We start from the raw sequence: 23971 nt of genomic DNA, 5'->3' as shown, positions 1-23971 counted from the left end.
GTAGCCTCTAGCAGGCTGTAGTGGCAAGTGCTGTTAGTAGCGAGTAGCAGCACCTACACACACAGACAAAAATCCCCCAGGTAGCCTCTAGCAGGCTGTAGGGGTATGTGATGTTTGTAGCGAGTAGCAGCACCTACACAAACAGACAAAGCTCCCCCTTGTAGCCTCTAGCAGGCTGTAGGGGCAAGTACTCTTAGTAGCGAGTAGCAGCACCTACACACACAGACAAAGATCCCCCAGGTAGCGTTTAGCAGGCTGTAGGGGCAAGTGCTGTGAGGAGCGAGTAGCAGCCCCTACACACACACACAGACAAAGATCCCCCAGGTAGTCTATAACAGGCTGTAGGGGCAAGTGTTGTTAGTAGCGAGTATCACAACCTACACACACAAATCTGCCCCAGGTAGCCTCTAGCAGGCTGTAGGGGCAAGTGCTGTTATTACCGAGTAGAAACATCTACACACACACAGACAAACATCCCCCAGGTAGCCTCTAGCAGGCTGTACAGGCAAGTGCTATGAGTAGCGTGTAGCAGCACCTACACACACAGACAAAGATCCCCCAGGTTGCCTCTAGCAGGCTGTAGGGGCAACAGCTGCTAGTAGCAACTAGCAACACCTACATACACACAGACAAAGATCCCCCAGGTAGCATCTAGAAGGCTGTAGGTGCAAGTACTGTGTGTAGGGAGTAGCAGCACCTACACACAGACAGACAGAGATCCCCCAGGTAGCCTCTAGCAGGATGTAGGGACAAGTGCTGTTAGTAGCGAGTAGCAGCACCTACACACAGACAGACAAAGATCCCCTAGGTAGCCTCTAGCAGGCTGTAGAGGCAAGTGCTGTTAGTAGCGAGTAGCAGCACCTACACACAGACAAAGATCCTCCAGGTAGTCTCTAGCAGGCTGTAGGGGCAAGTGCTGTTAGTAGCGAGTAGCAGCACCTACACACAGACAAAGATCCTCCAGGTAGTCTCTAGCAGGCTGTAGTGGCAAGTGCTGTTAGTAGCGAGTAGCAGCACCTGCACACACAGACAAAGATCCCCCAGGTAGCCTCTAGCAGTCTGTAGGTGTATGTGCTGTTATTATCGAGTAGCAGCACCTACACACACAGACAAAGCTCCCCCAGGTAGCCTCTAGCAGGCTGTAGGGGCAAGTGCTCTTAGTAGCGAGTAGCAGCACCTACACACAGACAAAGATCCCCCAGGTAGCCTCTAGCAGGCTGTAGGGGCAAGTGCTGTGAGTAGCGAGTAGCTGCACCTACACACAAACAAATATCCCCCAGGTAGCCTCTAGCAGGCTGTAGTGGCAAGTGCTGTTAGTAGCGCGTAGCAGCACCTACACACACAGACAAAAATCCCCCAGGTAGCCTCTAGCAGGCTGTAGGGGTATGTGATGTTAGTAGCGAGTAGCAGCACCTACACAAACAGACAAAGCTCCCCCAGGTAGCCTCTAGCAGGCTGTAGGGGCAAGTACTCTTAGTAGCGAGTAGCAGCACCTACACGCACAGACAAAGATCCCCCAGGTAGCGTTTAGCAGGCTGTAGGGGCAAGTGCTGTGAGGAGCGAGTAGCAGCCCCTACACACACACACAGACAAAGATCCCCCAGGTAGCCTATAACAGGCTGTAGGGGCAAGTGTTGTTAGTAGCGAGTATCACAACCTACACACACAAATCTGCCCCAGGTAGCCTCTAGCAGGCTGTAGGGGCAAGTGCTGTTATTAGCGAGTAGAAACATCTACACACACACAGACAAACATCCCCCAGGTAGCCTCTAGCAGGCTGTACAGGCAAGTGCTATGAGTAGCGTTTAGCAGCACCTACACACACACAGACAAAGATCCCCCAGGTAGCCTCTAGCAGGCTGTAGGTGCAAGTACTGTGTGTAGGGAGTAGCAGCACCTACACACAGACAGACAGAGATCCCCCAGGTAGCCTCTAGCAGGATGTAGGGACAAGTGCTGTTAGTAGCGAGTAGCAGCACCTACACACAGACAGACAAAGATCCCCTAGGTAGCCTCTAGCAGGCTGTAGAGGCAAGTGCTGTTAGTAGCGAGTAGCAGCACCTACACACACACAGACAAATATCTCCCAGGTAGCCTCTAGCAGGCTGTAGGGGCAAGTGTTGCTAGTAGCGAGTACCAGCACCTACACACACACAGACAAATATCTCCCAGGTAGCCTCTAGCAGGCTGTAGGGGCAAGTGCTGTTTGTAGCGAGTAGCAGCACCTACACACAGACAAAGATCCTCCAGGTAGTCTCTAGCAGGCTGTAGTGGCAAGTGCTGTTAGTAGCGAGTAGCAGCACCTGCACACACAGACAAAGATCCCCCAGGTAGCCTCTAGCAGGCTGTAGGTGTATGTGCTGTTATTATCGAGTAGCAGCACCTACACACACAGACAAAGCTCCCCCAGGTAGCCTCTAGCAGGCTGTAGGGGCAAGTGCTCTTAGTAGCGAGTAGCAGCACCTACACACACAGACAAAGATCCCCCAGGTAGCGTCTAGCAGGCTGTAGGGGCAAGTGCTGTGAGTAGCGTGTAGCAGCACCTACACACACAGACAAAGATCCCCCAGGTTGCCTCTAGCAGGCTCTAGGGGCAAGTGTTGTTAGTAGCGAGTAGCAGCACCTACACACACACAGACAAATATCTCCCAGGTAGCCTCTAGCAGGCTGTAGGGGCAAGTGCTGTTTGTAGCGAGTAGCAGCACCTACACACAGACAAAGATCCTCCAGGTAGTCTCTAGCAGGCTGTAGTGGCAAGTGCTGTTAGTAGCGAGTAGCAGCACCTGCACACACAGACAAAGATCCCCCAGGTAGCCTCTAGCAGGCTGTAGGTGTATGTGCTGTTATTATCGAGTAGCAGCACCTACACACACAGACAAAGCTCCCCCAGGTAGCCTCTAGCAGGCTGTAGGGGCAAGTGCTCTTAGTAGCGAGTAGCAGCACCTACACACACAGACAAAGATCCCCCAGGTGGCGTCTAGCAGGCTGTAGGGGTATGTGCTGTTAGTAGCGAGTAGCAGCACCTACACACACAGACAAAGATCCCCCAGGTAGCCTCTAGCAGGCTGTAGGGGCAAGTGCTGTTAGTAGCGTATAGCGCCACCTACACACACACAGACAAAGATCCCCCAGGTAACCTCTAGCAGGCTGTAGGGGCAAGTGCTGTTAGTAGCGAGTATCAGAACCTACACACACAAAGCTCCCCAGGTAGCCTCTATCAGGCTGTAGGGGCAAGTGCTGTTATTAGCGAGTAGAAGCATCTACACACACACAGACAAAGATCCCCCAGGTAGCCTTAAGCAGGCTGTAGGGGCAAGTGCTGTGAGTAGCGTGTAGCAGCACCTACACACACAGACAAAGATCCCCCAGGTAGCCTCTAGCAGGCTGTAGGCGCAAGTGCTGTTAGTAGCGAGTAGCCGCATATACACACACAGACATAGATCCCCCAGGTAGCCTCTAGCAGGCTGTAGGGGCAAGTGCTGTTAGTAACCAGTATCAGATCCTACACACACAAAGCCCCCCAGGTAGCCTCTAGCAGGCTGTAGGGGAAAGTGCTGTTAGTAGCGAGTAGCAGCACCTACACACAGACAAAGATCTCCCAGGTAGCCTCTAGCAGGCTGTAGGGGCAAGTGCTGTTAGTAGCGAGTAGCTGCACCTACACACAAACAAATATCCCCCAGGTAGCCTCTAGCAGGCTGTAGTGGCAAGTGCTGTTAGTAGCGAGTAGCAGCACCTACACACACAGACAAAAATCCCCCAGGTAGCCTCTAGCAGGCTGTAGGGGTATGTGATGTTAGTAGCGAGTAGCAGCACCTACACAAACAGACAAAGCTCCCCCAGGTATCCTCTAGCAGGCTGTAGGGGCAAGTACTCTTAGTAGCGAGTAGCAGCACCTACACACACAGACAAAGATCCCCCAGGTAGCGTTTAGCAGGCTGTAGGGGCAAGTGCTGTGAGGAGCGAGTAGCAGCCCCTACACACACACACAGACAAAGATCCCCCAGGTAGTCTATAACAGGCTGTAGGGGCAAGTGTTGTTAGTAGCGAGTATCACAACCTACACACACAAATCTGCCCCAGGTAGCCTCTAGCAGGCTGTAGGGGCAAGTGCTGTTATTAGCGAGTAGAAACATCTACACACACACACAGACAAACATCCCCCAGGTAGCCTCTAGCAGGCTGTACAGGCAAGTGCTATGAGTAGCGTGTAGCAGCACCTACACACACAGACAAAGATCCCCCAGGTAGCCTCTAGCAGGCTGTAGGTGCAAGTACTGTGTGTAGGGAGTAGCAGCACCTACACACAGACAAACAGAGATCCCCCAGGTAGCCTCTAGCAGGATGTAGGGACAAGTGCTGTTAGTAGCGAGTAGCAGCACCTACACACAGACAGACAAAGATCCCCTAGGTAGCCTCTAGCAGGCTGTAGAGGCAAGTGCTGTTAGTAGCGAGTAGCAGCACCTACACACACACAGACAAATATCTCCCAGGTAGCCTCTAGCAGGCTGTAGGGGCAAGTGTTGTTAGTAGCGAGTAGCAGCACCTACACACACACAGACAAATATCTCCCAGGTAGCCTCTAGCAGGCTGTAGGGGCAAGTGCTGTTAGTAGCGAGTAGCAGCACCTACACACAGACAAAGATCCTCCAGGTAGTCTCTAGCAGGCTGTAGTGGCAAGTGCTGTTAGTAGCGAGTAGCAGCACCTGCACACACAGACAAAGATCCCCCAGGTAGCCTCTAGCAGGCTGTAGGTGTATGTGCTGTTATTATCGAGTAGCAGCACCTACACACACAGACAAAGCTCCCCCAGGTAGCCTCTAGCAGGCTTTAGGGGCAAGTGCTCTTAGTAGCGAGTAGCAGCACCTACACACACAGACAAAGATCCCCCAGGTAGCGTCTAGCAGGCTGTAGGGGTATGTGCTGTTAGTAGCGAGTAGCAGCACCTACACACAGACAAAGATCCCCCAGGTAGCCTCTAGCAGGCTGTAGGGGCAAGTGCTGTGAGTAGCGAGTAGCAGCACCTACACACACAGACAAAGATCCCCCAGGTAGCCTCTAGCAGGCTGTAGGGGCAAGTGCTCTTAGTAGCGAGTAGCAGCACCTACACACACACAAAGATCCCCCAGGTAGCCTCTAGCAGGCTGTAGGGGCAAGTGCTGTGAGTAGCGAGTAGCAGCACCTACACACACAGACAAAGATCCCCTAGGTAGCCTCTAACAGGGCTGTAGGGGCAAGTGCTGTTAGTGGCGGGTAGCAGCACCTACACACAGACAAAGATCCCCCAGATAGCCTCCAGCAGGGCTGTAGGGGCAAGTGCTGTTAGTAGCGAGTAGCAGCACCTACACGCACACAGACAAAGATCTCCCAGGTAGCCTCTAGTAGGCTGTAGGGGCAAGTGCTGTGTATAGTGAGTAGCAGTAACGACACACACAGACAAAGATCCCCCAGGTAGCCTCTAGCAGGCTGTAGGGGCAAGTGCTGTTAGTAGCGAGTAGCAGCACCTACATATACACAGACAAAGATCCCCCAGGTAGCCTCTTGCAGGCTGTAGGGGCAAGTGCTGTCAGTAGCGAGTAGCAGCACCTACACACATAGACAAAGATCCCCCAGGTAGCCTCTAGCAGGCTGCAGGGGCAAGTGCTGCTAGTAGCGAGTAGCTGCACCTACATACACACAGACAAAGATCCCCCAGGTAGCCTCAAGCAGGCTGTAGGGGCAAGAGCTGTGAGTAGCGAGTAGCAGCACCTACACACAGACAAAGATCCCCCAGGTAGCCTCTAGCAGGCTGTAGGGGTATGTGCTGTTAGTAGCGAGTAGCAGCACCTACACACACAGACAAAGATCTCCCAGGTAGCCTCTAGCAGGCTGTAGGGGCAAGTGCTGTTAGTAGCGAGTAGAAGCACCTACACACACAGACAAAGATCTCCCAGGTAGCCTCTAGCAGGCTGTAGGGGCAAGTGCTGTTAGTAGCGAGTAGCTGCACCTACACACAAACAAATATCCCCCAGGTAGCCTCTAGCAGGCTGTAGTGGCAAGTGCTGTTAGTAGCGAGTAGCAGCACCTACACACACAGACAAAGATCCCCCAGGTAGCCTCTAGCAGGCTGTAGGAGCAAGTGCTGTTAGTAGCGAGTAGCAGCACCTACATATACACAGACAAAGATCCCCCAGGTAGCCTCTTGCAGGCTGTAGGGGCAGTGCTGTCAGTAGCGAGTAGCAGCACCTACACACACAGACAAAGATCCCCCAGGTAGCCTCTAGCAGGCTGTAGGGGCAAGTGCTGCTAGTAGCGAGTAGCTGCACCTACATACACACAGACAAAGATCCCCCAGGTAGCATCAAGCAGGCTGTAGGGGCAAGAGCTGTGAGTAGCGAGTAGCAGCACCTACACACACACAGACAACGATCCCCCAGGTAGCCTCTACAAGGGCTGTAGGGGCAAGTGCTTTTAGTAGCGAGTAGCTGCACCTACACACACAGACAAAGATCCCCCAGGTAGCCTCTAGCAGGCTGTAGGGGCAAGTGCTGTGAGTCACAAGTAGCAGCACCTACACACAGACAAAGATCCCCCAGGTAGCCTCTAGCAGGCTGTAGGGGTATGTGCTGTTAGTAGCGAGTAGCAGCACCTACACACACAGACAAAGATCTCCCAGGTAGCCTCTAGCAGGCTGTAGGGGCAAGTGCTGTTAGTAGCGAGTAGAAGCACCTACACACACAGACAAAGATCTCCCAGGTAGCCTCTAGCAGGCTGTAGGGGCAAGTGCTGTTAGTAGCGAGTAACTGCACCTACACACAAACAAATATCCCCCAGGTAGCCTCTAGCAGGCTGTAGTGGCAAGTGCTGTTAGTAGCGAGTAGCAGCACCTACACACACAGACAAATATCCCCCAGGTAGCCTCTAGCAGGCTGTAGGGGTATGTGATGTTAGTAGCGAGTAGCAGCACCTACACAAACAGACAAAGCTCCCCCAGGTAGCCTCTAGCAGGCTGTAGGGGCAAGTGTTGTTAGTAGCGAGTATCACAACCTACACAAACAAATCTGCCCCAGGTAGCCTCTAGCAGGCTGTAGGGGCAAGTGCTGTTATTAGCGAGTAGAAACATCTACACACACACAGACAAACATCCCCCAGGTAGCCTCTAGCAGGCTGTACAGGCAAGTGCTATGAGTAGCGTGTAGCAGCACCTACACACACAGACAAAGATCCCCCAGGTAGCCTCTAGCAGGCTGTAGGTGCAAGTACTGTGTGTAGGGAGTAGCAGCACCTACACACAGACAGACAGAGATCCCCCAGGTAGCCTCTAGCAGGATGTAGGGACAAGTGCTGTTAGTAGCGAGTAGCAGCACCTACACACAGACAGACAAAGATCCCCTAGGTAGCCTCTAGCAGGCTGTAGATGCAAGTGCTGTTAGTAGCGAGTAGCAGCACCTACACACACAGACAAATATCTCCCAGGTAGCCTCTAGCAGGCTGTAGGGGCAAGTGTTGTTAGTAGCGAGTAGCAGCACCTACACACACACAGACAAATATCTCCCAGGTAGCCTCTAGCAGGCTGTAGGGGCAAGTGCTGTTAGTAGCGAGTAGCAGCACCTACACACAGACAAAGATCATCCAGGTAGTCTCTAGCAGGCTGTAGTGGCAAGTGCTGTTAGTAGCGAGTAGCAGCACCTGCACACACAGACAAAGATCCCCCAGGTAGCCTCTAGCAGGCTGTAGGTGTATGTGCTGTTATTATCGAGTAGCAGCACCTACACACACAGACAAAGCTCCCCCAGGTAGCCTCTAGCAGGCTGTAGGGGCAAGTGCTCTTAGTAGCGAGTAGCAGCACCTACACACACAGACAAAGATCCCCCAGGTAGCGTCTAGCAGGCTGTAGGGGTATGTGCTGTTAGTAGCGAGCAGCAGCACCTACACACAGACAAAGATCCCCCAGGTAACCTCTAGCAGGCTGTAGGGGCAAGTGCTGTGAGTAGCGAGTAGCAGCACCTACACACACAGACAAAGATCCCCCAGGTAGCCTCTAGCAGGCTGTAGGGGCAAGTGCTGTTAGTAGCGAGTAGCAGCACCTACACACACACAGAAAAAGATCCCCCAGGTAGCCTCTAGCAGGCTGTAGGGGCAAGTGCTGTTAGTAGCGAGTAGCAGCACCTACACACACACAAAGATCCCCCAGGTAGCCTCTAGCAGGCTGTAGGGGCAAGTGCTGTTAGTAGCGAGTAGCAGCACCTACACACACAGACAAAGATCCCCTAGGTAGCCTCTAACAGGGCTGTAGGGGCAAGTGCTGTTAGTAGCGAGTAGCAGCACCTACACGCACACAGACAAAGATCTCCCAGGTAGCCTCTAGTAGGCTGTAGGGGCAAGTGCTGTGTATAGTGAGTAGCAGTAACGACACACACACAGACAAAGATCCCCCAGGTAGCCTCTAGCAGGCTGTAGGGGCAAGTGCTGTTAGTAGCGAGTAGCAGCACCTACATATACACAGACAAAGATCCCCCAGGTAGCCTCTTGCAGGCTGTAGGGGCAAGTGCTGTCAGTAGCGAGTAGCAGCACCTACACACACAGACAAAGATCCCCCAGGTAGCCTCTAGCAGGCTGCAGGGGCAAGTGCTGCTAGTAGCGAGTAGCTGCACCTACATACACACAGACAAAGATCCCCCAGGTAGCCTCAAGCAGGCTGTAGGGGCAAGAGCTGTGAGTAGCGAGTAGCAGCACCTACACACAGACAAAGATCCACCAGGTAGCCTCTAGCAGGCTGTAGGGGTATGTGCTGTTAGTAGCGAGTAGCAGCACCTACACACACAGACAAAGATCTCCCAGGTAGCCTCTAGCAGGCTGTAGGGGCAAGTGCTGTTAGTAGCGAGTAGAAGCACCTACACACACAGACAAAGATCTCCCAGGTAGCCTCTAGCAGGCTGTAGGGGCAAGTGCTGTTAGTAGCGAGTAGCTGCACCTACACACAAACAAATATCCCCCAGGTAGCCTCTAGCAGGCTGTAGTGGCAAGTGCTGTTAGTAGCGAGTAGCAGCACCTACACACACAGACAAAGATCCCCCAGGTAGCCTCTAGCAGGCTGTAGGGGCAAGTGCTGTTAGTAGCGAGTAGCAGCACCTACATATACACAGACAAAGATCCCCCAGGTAGCCTCTTGCAGGCTGTAGGGGCAAGTGCTGTCAGTAGCGAGTAGCAGCACCTACACACACAGACAAAGGTCCCCCAGGTAGCCTCTAGCAGGCTGTAGGGGCAAGTGCTGCTAGTAGCGAGTAGCTGCACCTACATACACACAGACAAAGATCCCCCAGGTAGCCTCAAGCAGGCTGTAGGGGCAAGAGCTGTGAGTAGCGAGTAGCAGCACCTACACACACACAGACAACGATCCCCCAGGTAGCCTCTACAAGGGCTGTAGGGGCAAGTGCTTTTAGTATCGAGTAGCTGCACCTACACACACAGACAAAGATCCCCTAGGTAGCCTCTAACAGGGCTGTAGGGGCAAGTGCTGTTAGTAGCGAGTAGCAGCACCTACACGCACACAGACAAAGATCTCCCAGGTAGCCTCTAGTATTCTGTAGGGGCAAGTGCTGTGTATAGTGAGTAGCAGTAACGACACACACACAGACAAAGATCCCCCAGGTAGCCTCTAGCAGGCTGTAGGGGCAAGTGCTGTTAGTAGCGAGTAGCAGCACCTACATATACACAGACAAAGATCCCCCAGGTAGCCTCTTGCAGGCTGTAGGGGCAAGTGCTGTCAGTAGCGAGTAGCAGCACCTACACACACAGACAAAGATCCCCCAGGTAGCCTCTAGCAGGCTGCAGGGGCAAGTGCTGCTAGTAGCGAGTAGCTGCACCTACATACACACAGACAAAGATCCCCCAGGTAGCCTCAAGCAGGCTGTAGGGGCAAGAGCTGTGAGTAGCGAGTAGCAGCACCTACACACAGACAAAGATCCACCAGGTAGCCTCGAGCAGGCTGTAGGGGTATGTGCTGTTAGTAGCGAGTAGCAGCACCTACACACACAGACAAAGATCTCCCAGGTAGCCTCTAGCAGGCTGTAGGGGCAAGTGCTGTTAGTAGCGAGTAGAAGCACCTACACACACAGACAAAGATCTCCCAGGTAGCCTCTAGCAGGCTGTAGGGGCAAGTGCTGTTAGTAGCGAGTAGCTGCACCTACACACAAACAAATATCCCCCAGGTAGCCTCTAGCAGGCTGTAGTGGCAAGTGCTGTTAGTAGCGAGTAGCAGCACCTACACACACAGACAAAGATCCCCCAGGTAGCCTCTAGCAGGCTGTAGGGGCAAGTGCTGTTAGTAGCGAGTAGCAGCACCTACATATACACAGACAAAGATCCCCCAGGTAGCCTCTTGCAGGCTGTAGGGGCAAGTGCTGTCAGTAGCGAGTAGCAGCACCTACACACACAGACAAAGGTCCCCCAGGTAGCCTCTAGCAGGCTGTAGGGGCAAGTGCTGCTAGTAGCGAGTAGCTGCACCTACATACACACAGACAAAGATCCCCCAGGTAGCCTCAAGCAGGCTGTAGGGGCAAGAGCTGTGAGTAGCGAGTAGCAGCACCTACACACACACAGACAACGATCCCCCAGGTAGCCTCTACAAGGGCTGTAGGGGCAAGTGCTTTTAGTATCGAGTAGCTGCACCTACACACACAGACAAAGATCCCCCAGGTAGCCTCTAGCAGGCTGTAGGGGCAAGTGCTGTGAGTCACAAGTAGCAGCACCTACACACAGACAAAGATCCCCCAGGTAGCCTCTAGCAGGCTGTAGGGGTATGTGCTGTTAGTAGCGAGTAGCAGCACCTACACACACAGACAAAGATCTCCCAGGTAGCCTCTAGAAGGCTGTAGGGGCAAGTGCTGTTAGTAGCGAGTAGAAGCACCTACACACACAGACAAAGATCTCCCAGGTAGCCTCTAGCAGGCTGTAGGGGCAAGTGCTGTTAGTAGCGAGTAGCTGCACCTACACACAAACAAATATCCCCCAGGTAGCCTCTAGCAGGCTGTAGTGGCAAGTGCTGTTAGTAGCGAGTAGCAGCACCTACACACACAGACAAAAATCCCCCAGGTAGCCTCTAGCAGGCTGTAGGGGTATGTGATGTTTGTAGCGAGTAGCAGCACCTACACAAACAGACAAAGCTCCCCCTTGTAGCCTCTAGCAGGCTGTAGGGGCAAGTACTCTTAGTAGCGAGTAGCAGCACCTACACACACAGACAAAGATCCCCCAGGTAGCGTTTAGCAGGCTGTAGGGGCAAGTGCTGTGAGGAGCGAGTAGCAGCCCCTACACACACACACAGACAAAGATCCCCCAGGTAGTCTATAACAGGCTGTAGGGGCAAGTGTTGTTAGTAGCGAGTATCACAACCTACACACACAAATCTGCCCCAGGTAGCCTCTAGCAGGCTGTAGGGGCAAGTGCTGTTATTACCGAGTAGAAACATCTACACACACACAGACAAACATCCCCCAGGTAGCCTCTAGCAGGCTGTACAGGCAAGTGCTATGAGTAGCGTGTAGCAGCACCTACACACACAGACAAAGATCCCCCAGGTTGCCTCTAGCAGGCTGTAGGGGCAACAGCTGCTAGTAGCAACTAGCAACACCTACATACACACAGACAAAGATCCCCCAGGTAGCATCTAGAAGGCTGTAGGTGCAAGTACTGTGTGTAGGGAGTAGCAGCACCTACACACAGACAGACAGAGATCCCCCAGGTAGCCTCTAGCAGGATGTAGGGACAAGTGCTGTTAGTAGCGAGTAGCAGCACCTACACACAGACAGACAAAGATCCCCTAGGTAGCCTCTAGCAGGCTGTAGAGGCAAGTGCTGTTAGTAGCGAGTAGCAGCACCTACACACAGACAAAGATCCTCCAGGTAGTCTCTAGCAGGCTGTAGGGGCAAGTGCTGTTAGTAGCGAGTAGCAGCACCTACACACAGACAAAGATCCTCCAGGTAGTCTCTAGCAGGCTGTAGTGGCAAGTGCTGTTAGTAGCGAGTAGCAGCACCTGCACACACAGACAAAGATCCCCCAGGTAGCCTCTAGCAGTCTGTAGGTGTATGTGCTGTTATTATCGAGTAGCAGCACCTACACACACAGACAAAGCTCCCCCAGGTAGCCTCTAGCAGGCTGTAGGGGCAAGTGCTCTTAGTAGCGAGTAGCAGCACCTACACACAGACAAAGATCCCCCAGGTAGCCTCTAGCAGGCTGTAGGGGCAAGTGCTGTGAGTAGCGAGTAGCTGCACCTACACACAAACAAATATCCCCCAGGTAGCCTCTAGCAGGCTGTAGTGGCAAGTGCTGTTAGTAGCGCGTAGCAGCACCTACACACACAGACAAAAATCCCCCAGGTAGCCTCTAGCAGGCTGTAGGGGTATGTGATGTTAGTAGCGAGTAGCAGCACCTACACAAACAGACAAAGCTCCCCCAGGTAGCCTCTAGCAGGCTGTAGGGGCAAGTACTCTTAGTAGCGAGTAGCAGCACCTACACGCACAGACAAAGATCCCCCAGGTAGCGTTTAGCAGGCTGTAGGGGCAAGTGCTGTGAGGAGCGAGTAGCAGCCCCTACACACACACACAGACAAAGATCCCCCAGGTAGCCTATAACAGGCTGTAGGGGCAAGTGTTGTTAGTAGCGAGTATCACAACCTACACACACAAATCTGCCCCAGGTAGCCTCTAGCAGGCTGTAGGGGCAAGTGCTGTTATTAGCGAGTAGAAACATCTACACACACACAGACAAACATCCCCCAGGTAGCCTCTAGCAGGCTGTACAGGCAAGTGCTATGAGTAGCGTTTAGCAGCACCTACACACACACAGACAAAGATCCCCCAGGTAGCCTCTAGCAGGCTGTAGGTGCAAGTACTGTGTGTAGGGAGTAGCAGCACCTACACACAGACAGACAGAGATCCCCCAGGTAGCCTCTAGCAGGATGTAGGGACAAGTGCTGTTAGTAGCGAGTAGCAGCACCTACACACAGACAGACAAAGATCCCCTAGGTAGCCTCTAGCAGGCTGTAGAGGCAAGTGCTGTTAGTAGCGAGTAGCAGCACCTACACACACACAGACAAATATCTCCCAGGTAGCCTCTAGCAGGCTGTAGGGGCAAGTGTTGCTAGTAGCGAGTACCAGCACCTACACACACACAGACAAATATCTCCCAGGTAGCCTCTAGCAGGCTGTAGGGGCAAGTGCTGTTTGTAGCGAGTAGCAGCACCTACACACAGACAAAGATCCTCCAGGTAGTCTCTAGCAGGCTGTAGTGGCAAGTGCTGTTAGTAGCGAGTAGCAGCACCTGCACACACAGACAAAGATCCCCCAGGTAGCCTCTAGCAGGCTGTAGGTGTATGTGCTGTTATTATCGAGTAGCAGCACCTACACACACAGACAAAGCTCCCCCAGGTAGCCTCTAGCAGGCTGTAGGGGCAAGTGCTCTTAGTAGCGAGTAGCAGCACCTACACACACAGACAAAGATCCCCCAGGTAGCGTCTAGCAGGCTGTAGGGGCAAGTGCTGTGAGTAGCGTGTAGCAGCACCTACACACACAGACAAAGATCCCCCAGGTTGCCTCTAGCAGGCTCTAGGGGCAAGTGTTGTTAGTAGCGAGTAGCAGCACCTACACACACACAGACAAATATCTCCCAGGTAGCCTCTAGCAGGCTGTAGGGGCAAGTGCTGTTTGTAGCGAGTAGCAGCACCTACACACAGACAAAGATCCTCCAGGTAGTCTCTAGCAGGCTGTAGTGGCAAGTGCTGTTAGTAGCGAGTAGCAGCACCTGCACACACAGACAAAGATCCCCCAGGTAGCCTCTAGCAGGCTGTAGGTGTATGTGCTGTTATTATCGAGTAGCAGCACCTACACACACAGACAAAGCTCCCCCAGGTAGCCTCTAGCAGGCTGTAGGGGCAAGTGCTCTTAGTAGCGAGTAGCAGCACCTACACACACAGACAAAGATCCCCCAGGTGGCGTCTAGCAGGCTGTAGGGGTATGTGCTGTTAGTAGCGAGTAGCAGCACCTACACACACAGACAAAGATCCCCCAGGTAGCCTCTAGCAGGCTGTAGGGGCAAGTGCTGTTAGTAGCGTATAGCGCCACCTACACACACACAGACAAAGATCCCCCAGGTAACCTCTAGCAGGCTGTAGGGGCAAGTGCTGTTAGTAGCGAGTATCAGAACCTACACACACAAAGCTCCCCAGGTAGCCTCTATCAGGCTGTAGGGGCAAGTGCTGTTATTAGCGAGTAGAAGCATCTACACACACACAGACAAAGATCCCCCAGGTAGCCTTAAGCAGGCTGTAGGGGCAAGTGCTGTGAGTAGCGTGTAGCAGCACCTACACACACAGACAAAGATCCCCCAGGTAGCCTCTAGCAGGCTGTAGGCGCAAGTGCTGTTAGTAGCGAGTAGCCGCATATACACACACAGACATAGATCCCCCAGGTAGCCTCTAGCAGGCTGTAGGGGCAAGTGCTGTTAGTAACCAGTATCAGATCCTACACACACAAAGCCCCCCAGGTAGCCTCTAGCAGGCTGTAGGGGAAAGTGCTGTTAGTAGCGAGTAGCAGCACCTACACACAGACAAAGATCTCCCAGGTAGCCTCTAGCAGGCTGTAGGGGCAGGTGCTGTTAATATCGAGTAGCAGCACCTACACATACACAGACAAAGATCTCCCAGGTAGCCTCTAGCATGCTGTAGGGGCAAGTGCTGTTAGTAGCGAGTACCAGCACCCACACACAGACAAAGATCCCCCAGGTAGCCTCTATCAGGCTGTTGGGGCAAGTGGTCTTAGTAGCGTGTAGCAGCACCTACACACACACAGACAAAGATCTCCCACGTAGCCTCTATCAGGCTGTTGGGGCAAGTGTTGCTAGTAGCAAGTAGCAGCAACTACATACACAGAGACAAAGATCCCCCACGTAGCCTCTAGCAGGCTGTAGGGGCAAGTGCTGTGAGTAGCGAGTAGCAGCACCTACACACACAGACAAAGATCCCCTAGGTAGTCTCTAGCAAGGGGTAGGGGCAAGTGCTGCTAGCAGCAAGTAGCAGCAAATACATACACAGAGACAAAGATCCCCCAGGTAGCCTCTAGCAGGCTGTCGGGGCAAGTGCTGCTGGTAGCGAGTAGCAGCACCTACACATACAGACAAAGATCCCCCAGGTAGCTTCTAGCAGGGCTGTAGGGGCAAGTGCTGTTAGTAGCGAATAGCAGCACCTACAAACACACAGACGAGGATCCCCCAGGTAGCCTCTAGCAGGCTGTAGGGGCAAGTGCTGTTAGTAGCGAGTAGCACCACCTACACACACACAGAAAAAGATCCTCCAGGTAGTCTCTAGCAGGCTGTAGGGGCAAGTGCTGTTACTAGCGAGTAGCAGCACCTACACACAGACAAAAATCCCCCAGGTAGCCTCTAGCAGGCTGTGGGGGCAAGTGCTGTGAGTAGCGAGTAGGAGCACCTACACACACAGACAAAGATCCCCCAGGTAACCTCTAGTAGGCTGTAGGGGCAAGTGCTGTTAGTAGCGAGTAACAGCACCTACACACACAAAGATCTCCCAGGTAGCCTCTAGCAGAGCTGTAGGGGCAAGTGCTGTTAGTAGCGAGGAGCAGCACCTACACACAGAGACAAATATCCCCCAGGTAGCCTCTAGCAGAGCTGTAGGGGCAAGTGCTGTTATTAGCGAGTAGAAGCACCTACACACAGGCAAATATATCCCAGGTAGTCTCTAGCAGGCTGTAGGGGCAAGTGCTGTTAGTACAGACTGGCAGCACCTACACACGCACAGACAAAGATCCCCCAGGTAGCCTCTAGCATGCATTGTGGGCAAGTGCTGTTAGTAGCGAGTAACATCACCTACACACACAGACAAATATCTCCCAGGTAGCCTCTAGTAGGCTGTAGGGACAAGTGCTGTTAGTAGCGAGTAGCAGCACCTACACACAGACAAAGATCCCCCAGATAGCCTCTAGCAGGGGGTTGGGGCAAGTGCTGCTAGTAGCAAGTAGCAGTAACTACATACACACAGACAAAGATCCCCCAGGTAGCCTCTAGCAGGCTGTAGGGGCAAGTGCTGCTAGTAGCAACTAGCAGCACCTACATACACACGGACAAAGATCCCCCAGCTAGCCTCTAGCAGTCTGTAGGGGCAAGTGCTGTTAGTAGCGAGTAGGAGCACCTACACACACACAGACAAAGATCCCCCAGATAGACTCTAGCAGGCTGTAGGGGCAAGTGCTGGTTTGCGAGTAGCAGCACCTACACACAGACAAAGATCCCCCAGGTAGCCTCTAGCAGGCTGTAGGGGCAAGTGCTGTTAGTAGCGAGTAGCCGCATATACACACAGACAAAGATTCCCCAGGTAGCCTCTAGCAGGCTGTAGGGGCAAGTGCTGTTAGTAGCAAGTAGAAGCACCAACACACACAGACAAAGATCCCCCACGTAGCCTCGGGCAGGATGTGGGGGCAAGTGCCGTTTGGAGCGAGTAGCCGCATATACACACAGAGACAAAGATCCTTCAGGTAGCCTCTAGCAGGCTGTAGGGGCAAGTGCTGTTAGTAGCGAGTAGCAGCACCTACACACACAGACAAAGATCCCCCCGTAGCCTCTAGCAGGCTGTAGGGGCAAGTGCTGCTGGTAGCGAGTAGCAGCACCTACACACACAGACAAAGATCCCCCAGGTATCCTCTAGCAGGCTGTAGGGGCAAGTGCTGTTAGTTGCGAGTAGCAGCACCTACACACACCCACAGACAAAGATCCACCAGGTAGCCTCTAGCAGGCTGTAGGGGCCAGTGCTGTAGGTAGCGAGTAGCAGCACCTACACACACAGACAAAGATCCCCCAGGTAGCATCGAGCAGGATGTAGGGGCAAGTGCTGTTAGTAGCGAGTAGCAGCATCTCCACAGACACAGACAAAGATCCCCCAGGTAGCCTTTAGAAGGCTGTAGGGGCAAGTGCTGTTATTAGCGAGTAGCAGCACCGACACACACAGACAAAAGATCCCCCAGGTAGCCTCTAGCAGGCTGTAGGGGCAAGTGCTGTTATTTGCGAGTAGCAGCACCTACACACAGAGACAAATATACCCCAGGTAGCCTCTAGCAGGCTGTAGGGGCAAGTGCTGTTAGTTGCGAGTAGCAGCACCTACACAGGCCCACAGACAAAGATCCCCCAGGTAGCCTCTAGCAGTCTGTAGGGGCAAGTGGTGTTAGGAGCGAGTAGCAGCACCTACACACACAGACAAAGATACCCCAGGTAGCCTCTAGCAGGCTGTAGGGGCAAGTGCTGTTGGTAGCGAGTAGCAGCACCTACACACACACAAAGATCCCCCAGGTAGCCTCTAGCAGGCTGTACGGGCAAGTGCTGTTAGTAGCGAGAAGCAGCATCTGCACAGACATAGACAAAGATCCCCCAGGTAGCCTCTAGCAGGCTGTAGGGGCAAGTGCTGTTGGTAGCGAGTAGCAGCACCTACACACAGACAAGATACCCCAGGTAGCCACTAGCAGGCTGTAGGGGCAAGTGCTGTGAGTAGCGGGTAGTAGCACCTACAATCACAGATAAACATCCCCCAGGTAGCCTCTAGCAGGCTGTAGGGGCAAGTGCTGTTAGTAGCGAGTAGCAGCACCTACACAGACATAGACAAAGATCACCCATGTAGCCTCTAGCAGGCTGTAGGGGCAAGTGCTGTTGGTAGCGAGTAGCAGCACTTACACACAGACAAAGATACCACAGGTAGCCTCTAGCAGGCTGTAGGGGCAAGTGCTGTGATTAGCGGGTAGTAGCACCTACAAACACAGATAAACATCCCCCAGGTAGCCTCTAGCAGGCTGTAGGGGCAAGTGGTGTTAGTAGCGAGTAGCAGCACCTACAGACAGACACAAATCCCCCAGGTAGCCTCTAGCAGGCTGTAGGGGCAAGTGCTGTTGTTAGCAAATAGCAGCACCTACACACAGACAAAGATCCCCAGGTAGCCTCTAGCAGGCTGTAGGGGCAAGTGCTGTGAGTAGCGAGTAGCAGCACCTACACACACAGACAAAGATCCCCCAGATAGCCTCTATGAGGATGTAGGGGCAAGTGCTGTTAGGAGCGAGTAGCAGCACCTACACACAGACAAAGATCCCCCAGGTAGCCTCTAGCAGGCTGTAGGGGCACGTGTTGTGAGTAACGAGTAGCAGCACCTACACACACAGACAAAGATCTCCCAGTTAGCCTTAGGCAGGCTGTACGGGCAAGTGCTGTGAGTAGCGAGTAACAGCACCTACACACACAAAGATCCCCCAGGTAGCCTCTAGCAGGGCTGTAGGTGCAAGTGCTGTTAGTAGCAAGTAGCAGAACCTACACACACAGACAAAGAACCCCCAGGTAGCCTCTAGCAGGCTGTATGGGCAAGTGCCCCTGGTAGCGAGTAGCAGCACCTACACACACAGACAAAGATCCCCCAGGTAGCCTCTAGCAGGGTGTAGGGGTAAGTGCTACTGGTAGCGAGTAGCAGCACCTACACACAGACAAAGATCCCCCAGGTAGCCTCTAACAGGCTGTAGGGGCAAGTGCTGTTAGTAGCGAGTTTCCGAACCTACACACAGACAAAGATCCCCCAGGTAGCCTCTAGCAGGCTGTAGGGGCAAGTGCTGTTAGTAGCAAGTAGAAGCACCTACACCTACACACACAGACAAAGATCCCCCAGGTAGCCTCGAGCAGGATGCAGGGGCAAGTGCTGTTAGGCGCGAGTAGCCGCATATACACACAGAGACAAAGATCCCCCAGGTAGCCTCTAGCAGGCTGTAGGGGCAAGTGCTGTTAGTTGCGAGTAGCAGCATCTACACACACACAGACAAAGATCCCCCAGGTAGCCTTTAGCTGGTTGTAGGGGCAAGTGCTGTTATTAGCGAGTAGCAGCACGGACACACACAGACAAAAGATCCCCCAGGTAGCCTCTAGCAGGCTGTAGGGGCAAGTGCTGCTGGTAGCGAGTAGCAGCACCTACACACACACAGACAAAGATCCCCCAGGTAGCCTCTAGCAGGCTGTAGGGGCAAGTGCTGTTAGTTGCGAATAGCAGCACCTACACAGACATAGACAAAGATCCCCTAGGTAGCCTCTAGCAGGCTGTAGGGGCAAGTGCTGTTGGTAGCGAGTAGCAGCACTTACACACAGACAAAGATACCCCAGGTAGCCTCTAGCAGGCTGTAGGGGCAAGTGCTGTGAGTAGCGGGTAGTAGCACCTACAAACACAGATAAACATCCCCCAGGTAGACTCTAACAGGCTGTAGGGGCAAGTGCTGTTAGTTGCGAGTAGCAGCACCTACACACACCCACAGACAAAGATCCCCCAGGTAGCCTCTAGCAGGATGTAGGGGCAAGTGCTGTTAGTAGCAAGTAGCACCACCTACACACACACACAGACAAAGATCCCCCAGGTAGCCTCTAGCAGGCTGTAGGTGCAAGTGCTGGGAGTAGCGAGTAGCAGCACCTACATACACCCACAGACAAAGATCCCCCAGGTAGCCTCTAGCAGGCTGTAGGGTCAAGTTCTGTGAGTAGCGAGTAGCAGAACCTACACACCCAGACAAAGATCCCCCAGGTAGCCTCTAGCAGGTGTGTAGGGGCAAGTGCTGTTAGTAGCGAGTAGGAGCACCTACACACACACAGACAAAGATCCCCCAGATAGACTCTAGCAGGCTGTAGGGGCAAGTGCTGGTTTGCGAGTAGCAGCACCTACACACAGACAAAGATCCCGCAGGTAGCCTCTAGCAGGCTGTAGGGGCAAGTGCTGTTAGTAGCGAGTAGCCGCATATACACACAGACAAAGATTCCCCAGGTAGCCTCTAGCAGGCTGTAGGGGCAAGTGCTGTTAGTAGCAAGTAGAAGCACCAACACACACAGACAAAGATCCCCCACGTAGCCTCGGGCAGGATGTGGGGGCAAGTGCCGTTTGGAGCGAGTAGCCGCATATACACACAGAGACAAAGATCCTTCAGGTAGCCTCTAGCAGGCTGTAGGGGCAAGTGCTGTTAGTAGCGAGTAGCAGCACCTACACACACAGACAAAGATCCCCCCGTAGCCTCTAGCAGGCTGTAGGGGCAAGTGCTGCTGGTAGCGAGTAGCAGCACCTACACACACAGACAAAGATCCCCCAGGTAGCCTCTAGCAGGCTGTAGGGGCAAGTGCTGTTAGTTGCGAGTAGCAGCACCTACACACACCCACAGACAAAGATCCACCAGGTAGCCTCTAGCAGGCTGTAGGGGCCAGTGCTGTAGGTAGCGAGTAGCAGCACCTACACACACAGACAAAGATCCCCCAGGTAGCATCGAGCAGGATGTAGGGGCAAGTGCTGTTAGTAGCGAGTAGCAGCATCTCCACAGACACAGACAAAGATCCCCCAGGTAGCCTTTAGAAGGCTGTAGGGGCAAGTGCTGTTATTAGCGAGTAGCAGCACCGACACACACAGACAAAAGATCCCCCAGGTAGCCTCTAGCAGGCTGTAGGGGCAAGTGCTGTTATTTGCGAGTAGCAGCACCTACACACAGAGACAAATATACCCCAGGTAGCCTCTAGCAGGCTGTAGGGGCAAGTGCAGTTAGTTGCGAGTAGCAGCACCTACACAGGCCCACAGAAAAAGATCCCCCAGGTAGCCTCTAGCAGTCTGTAGGGGCAAGTGGTGTTAGGAGCGAGTAGCAGCACCTACACACACAGACAAAGATACCCCAGGTAGCCTCTAGCAGGCTGTAGGGGCAAGTGCTGTTGGTAGCGAGTAGCAGCACCTACACACACACAAAGATCCCCCAGGTAGCCTCTAGCAGGCTGTACGGGCAAGTGCTGTTAGTAGCGAGAAGCAGCATCTGCACAGACATAGACAAAGATCCCCCAGGTAGCCTCTAGCAGGCTGTAGGGGCAAGTGCTGTTGGTAGCGAGTAGCAGCACCTACACACAGACAAGATACCCCAGGTAGCCACTAGCAGGCTGTAGGGGCAAGTGCTGTGAGTAGCGGGTAGTAGCACCTACAATCACAGATAAACATCCCCCAGGTAGCCTCTAGCAGGCTGTAGGGGCAAGTGCTGTTAGTAGCGAGTAGCAGCACCTACACAGACATAGACAAAGATCACCCATGTAGCCTCTAGCAGGCTGTAGGGGCAAGTGCTGTTGGTAGCGAGTAGCAGCACTTACACACAGACAAAGATACCACAGGTAGCCTCTAGCAGGCTGTAGGGGCAAGTGCTGTGATTAGCGGGTAGTAGCACCTACAAACACAGATAAACATCCCCCAGGTAGCCTCTAGCAGGCTGTAGGGGCAAGTGGTGTTAGTAGCGAGTAGCAGCACCTACAGACAGACACAAATCCCCCAGGTAGCCTCTAGCAGGCTGTAGGGGCAAGTGCTGTTGTTAGCAAATAGCAGCACCTACACACAGACAAAGATCCCCAGGTAGCCTCTAGCAGGCTGTAGGGGCAAGTGCTGTGAGTAGCGAGTAGCAGCACCTACACACACAGACAAAGATCCCCCAGATAGCCTCTATGAGGATGTAGGGGCAAGTGCTGTTAGGAGCGAGTAGCAGCACCTACACACAGACAAAGATCCCCCAGGTAGCCTCTAGCAGGCTGTAGGGGCACGTGTTGTGAGTAACGAGTAGCAGCACCTACACACACAGACAAAGATCTCCCAGTTAGCCTTAGGCAGGCTGTACGGGCAAGTGCTGTGAGTAGCGAGTAACAGCACCTACACACACAAAGATCCCCCAGGTAGCCTCTAGCAGGGCTGTAGGTGCAAGTGCTGTTAGTAGCAAGTAGCAGAACCTACACACACAGACAAAGAACCCCAGGTAGCCTCTAGCAGGCTGTATGGGCAAGTGCCCCTGGTAGCGAGTAGCAGCACCTACACACACAGACAAAGATCCCCCAGGTAGCCTCTAGCAGGGTGTAGGGGTAAGTGCTACTGGTAGCGAGTAGCAGCACCTACACACAGACAAAGATCCCCCAGGTAGCCTCTAACAGGCTGTAGGGGCAAGTGCTGTTAGTAGCGAGTTTCCGAACCTACACACAGACAAAGATCCCCCAGGTAGCCTCTAGCAGGCTGTAGGGGCAAGTGCTGTTAGTAGCAAGTAGAAGCACCTACACCTACACACACAGACAAAGATCCCCCAGGTAGCCTCGAGCAGGATGCAGGGGCAAGTGCTGTTAGGCGCGAGTAGCCGCATATACACACAGAGACAAAGATCCCCCAGGTAGCCTCTAGCAGGCTGTAGGGGCAAGTGCTGTTAGTAGCGAGTAGCAGCATCTACACACACACAGACAAAGATCCCCCAGGTAGCCTTTAGCTGGTTGTAGGGGCAAGTGCTGTTATTAGCGAGTAGCAGCACGGACACACACAGACAAAAGATCCCCCAGGTAGCCTCTAGCAGGCTGTAGGGGCAAGTGCTGCTGGTAGCGAGTAGCAGCACCTACACACACACAGACAAAGATCCCCCAGGTAGCCTCTAGCAGGCTGTAGGGGCAAGTGCTGTTAGTTGCGAATAGCAGCACCTACACAGACATAGACAAAGATCCCCTAGGTAGCCTCTAGCAGGCTGTAGGGGCAAGTGCTGTTGGTAGCGAGTAGCAGCACTTACACACAGACAAAGATACCCCAGGTAGCCTCTAGCAGGCTGTAGGGGCAAGTGCTGTGAGTAGCGGGTAGTAGCACCTACAAACACAGATAAACATCCCCCAGGTAGACTCTAACAGGCTGTAGGGGCAAGTGCTGTTAGTTGCGAGTAGCAGCACCTACACACACCCACAGACAAAGATCCCCCAGGTAGCCTCTAGCAGGATGTAGGGGCAAGTGCTGTTAGTAGCAAGTAGCACCACCTACACACACACACAGACAAAGATCCCCCAGGTAGCCTCTAGCAGGCTGTAGGTGCAAGTGCTGGGAGTAGCGAGTAGCAGCACCTACATACACCCACAGACAAAGATCCCCCAGGTAGCCTCTAGCAGGCTGTAGGGTCAAGTTCTGTGAGTAGCGAGTAGCAGAACCTACACACCCAGACAAAGATCCCCCAGGTAGCCTCTAGCAGGTGTGTAGGGGCAAGTGCTGCTGGTAGCGAGTAGCAGCACCTACACACACAGACAAAGATACCTCAGGTAGCCTCTAGCAGGGCAGTAGGGGCAAGTGCTGTTAGTAGCGAATACCAGCACCTACACACACAGACAAAGATCCCCCAGGTAGCCTCTAGCAGGCTGTAGGGGCAAGTGCTGTGAGTAGCGAGTAGCAGCACCTACACACAGACAAAGATCCCCCAGGTAACCTCTAGCAGGCTGTACGGGCAAGTGCTGTTAGTAGCGAGTAGCAGCACCTACACACAGACAAAGATCCCCCAGGTAGCCTCTAGCAGGCTGTAGGGGCAAGTGCTGTGAGTAGCTAGTAAAAGCACCTACACACACAGACAAAGATCCCCCAGATAGCCTCTAGCAGGATGTAGGGGCAAGTGCTATTAGGAGCGAGTAGCAGCACCTACACACAGACAAAGATCCCCCAGGTAGCCTCTAGCAGGCTGTAGGGGCACGTGTTGTGAGTAACGAGTAGCAGCACCTACACACACAGACAAAGATCTCCCAAGTAGCCTTAGGCAGGCTGTACGGGCAAGTGCTGTGAGTAGCGAGTAACAGCACCTACACACACAGACAAAGATCCCCCAGGTAGCCTCTAGCAGGGCTGTAGGGGCAAGTGCTGTTAGTAGCGAGTAGCAGCATATATACACAGACAAATATCCCCCAGGTAGCCTCTAGCAGGCTGTACGGGCAAGTGCTGTTAGTAGCGAGTAGCAGCACCTACACACACGCAGATAAATATCCCCCAGGTAACTAGCAGGCTGTAGGGGTAAGTGCTGCTGGTAGCGAGTAGCAGCACTTACACACAGACAAAGATCCCCCAGGTAGCCTCTAACAGGCTGTAGGGTCAAGTGCTGTTAGTAGCGAGTTTCAGAACCTACACACACAAAGCTCCCCC

The sequence above is a fragment of the Petromyzon marinus genome (genome assembly GCF_048934315.1).
Source record: "Petromyzon marinus isolate PM22_M1 ecotype Great Lakes invasive population chromosome 84 unlocalized genomic scaffold, UKy_Petmar_22M1.pri1.0 chr84_unloc.2, whole genome shotgun sequence".
Classification (NCBI taxonomy): domain Eukaryota; kingdom Metazoa; phylum Chordata; class Hyperoartia; order Petromyzontiformes; family Petromyzontidae; genus Petromyzon; species Petromyzon marinus.
This window is presented reverse-complemented; position numbering follows the sequence as displayed.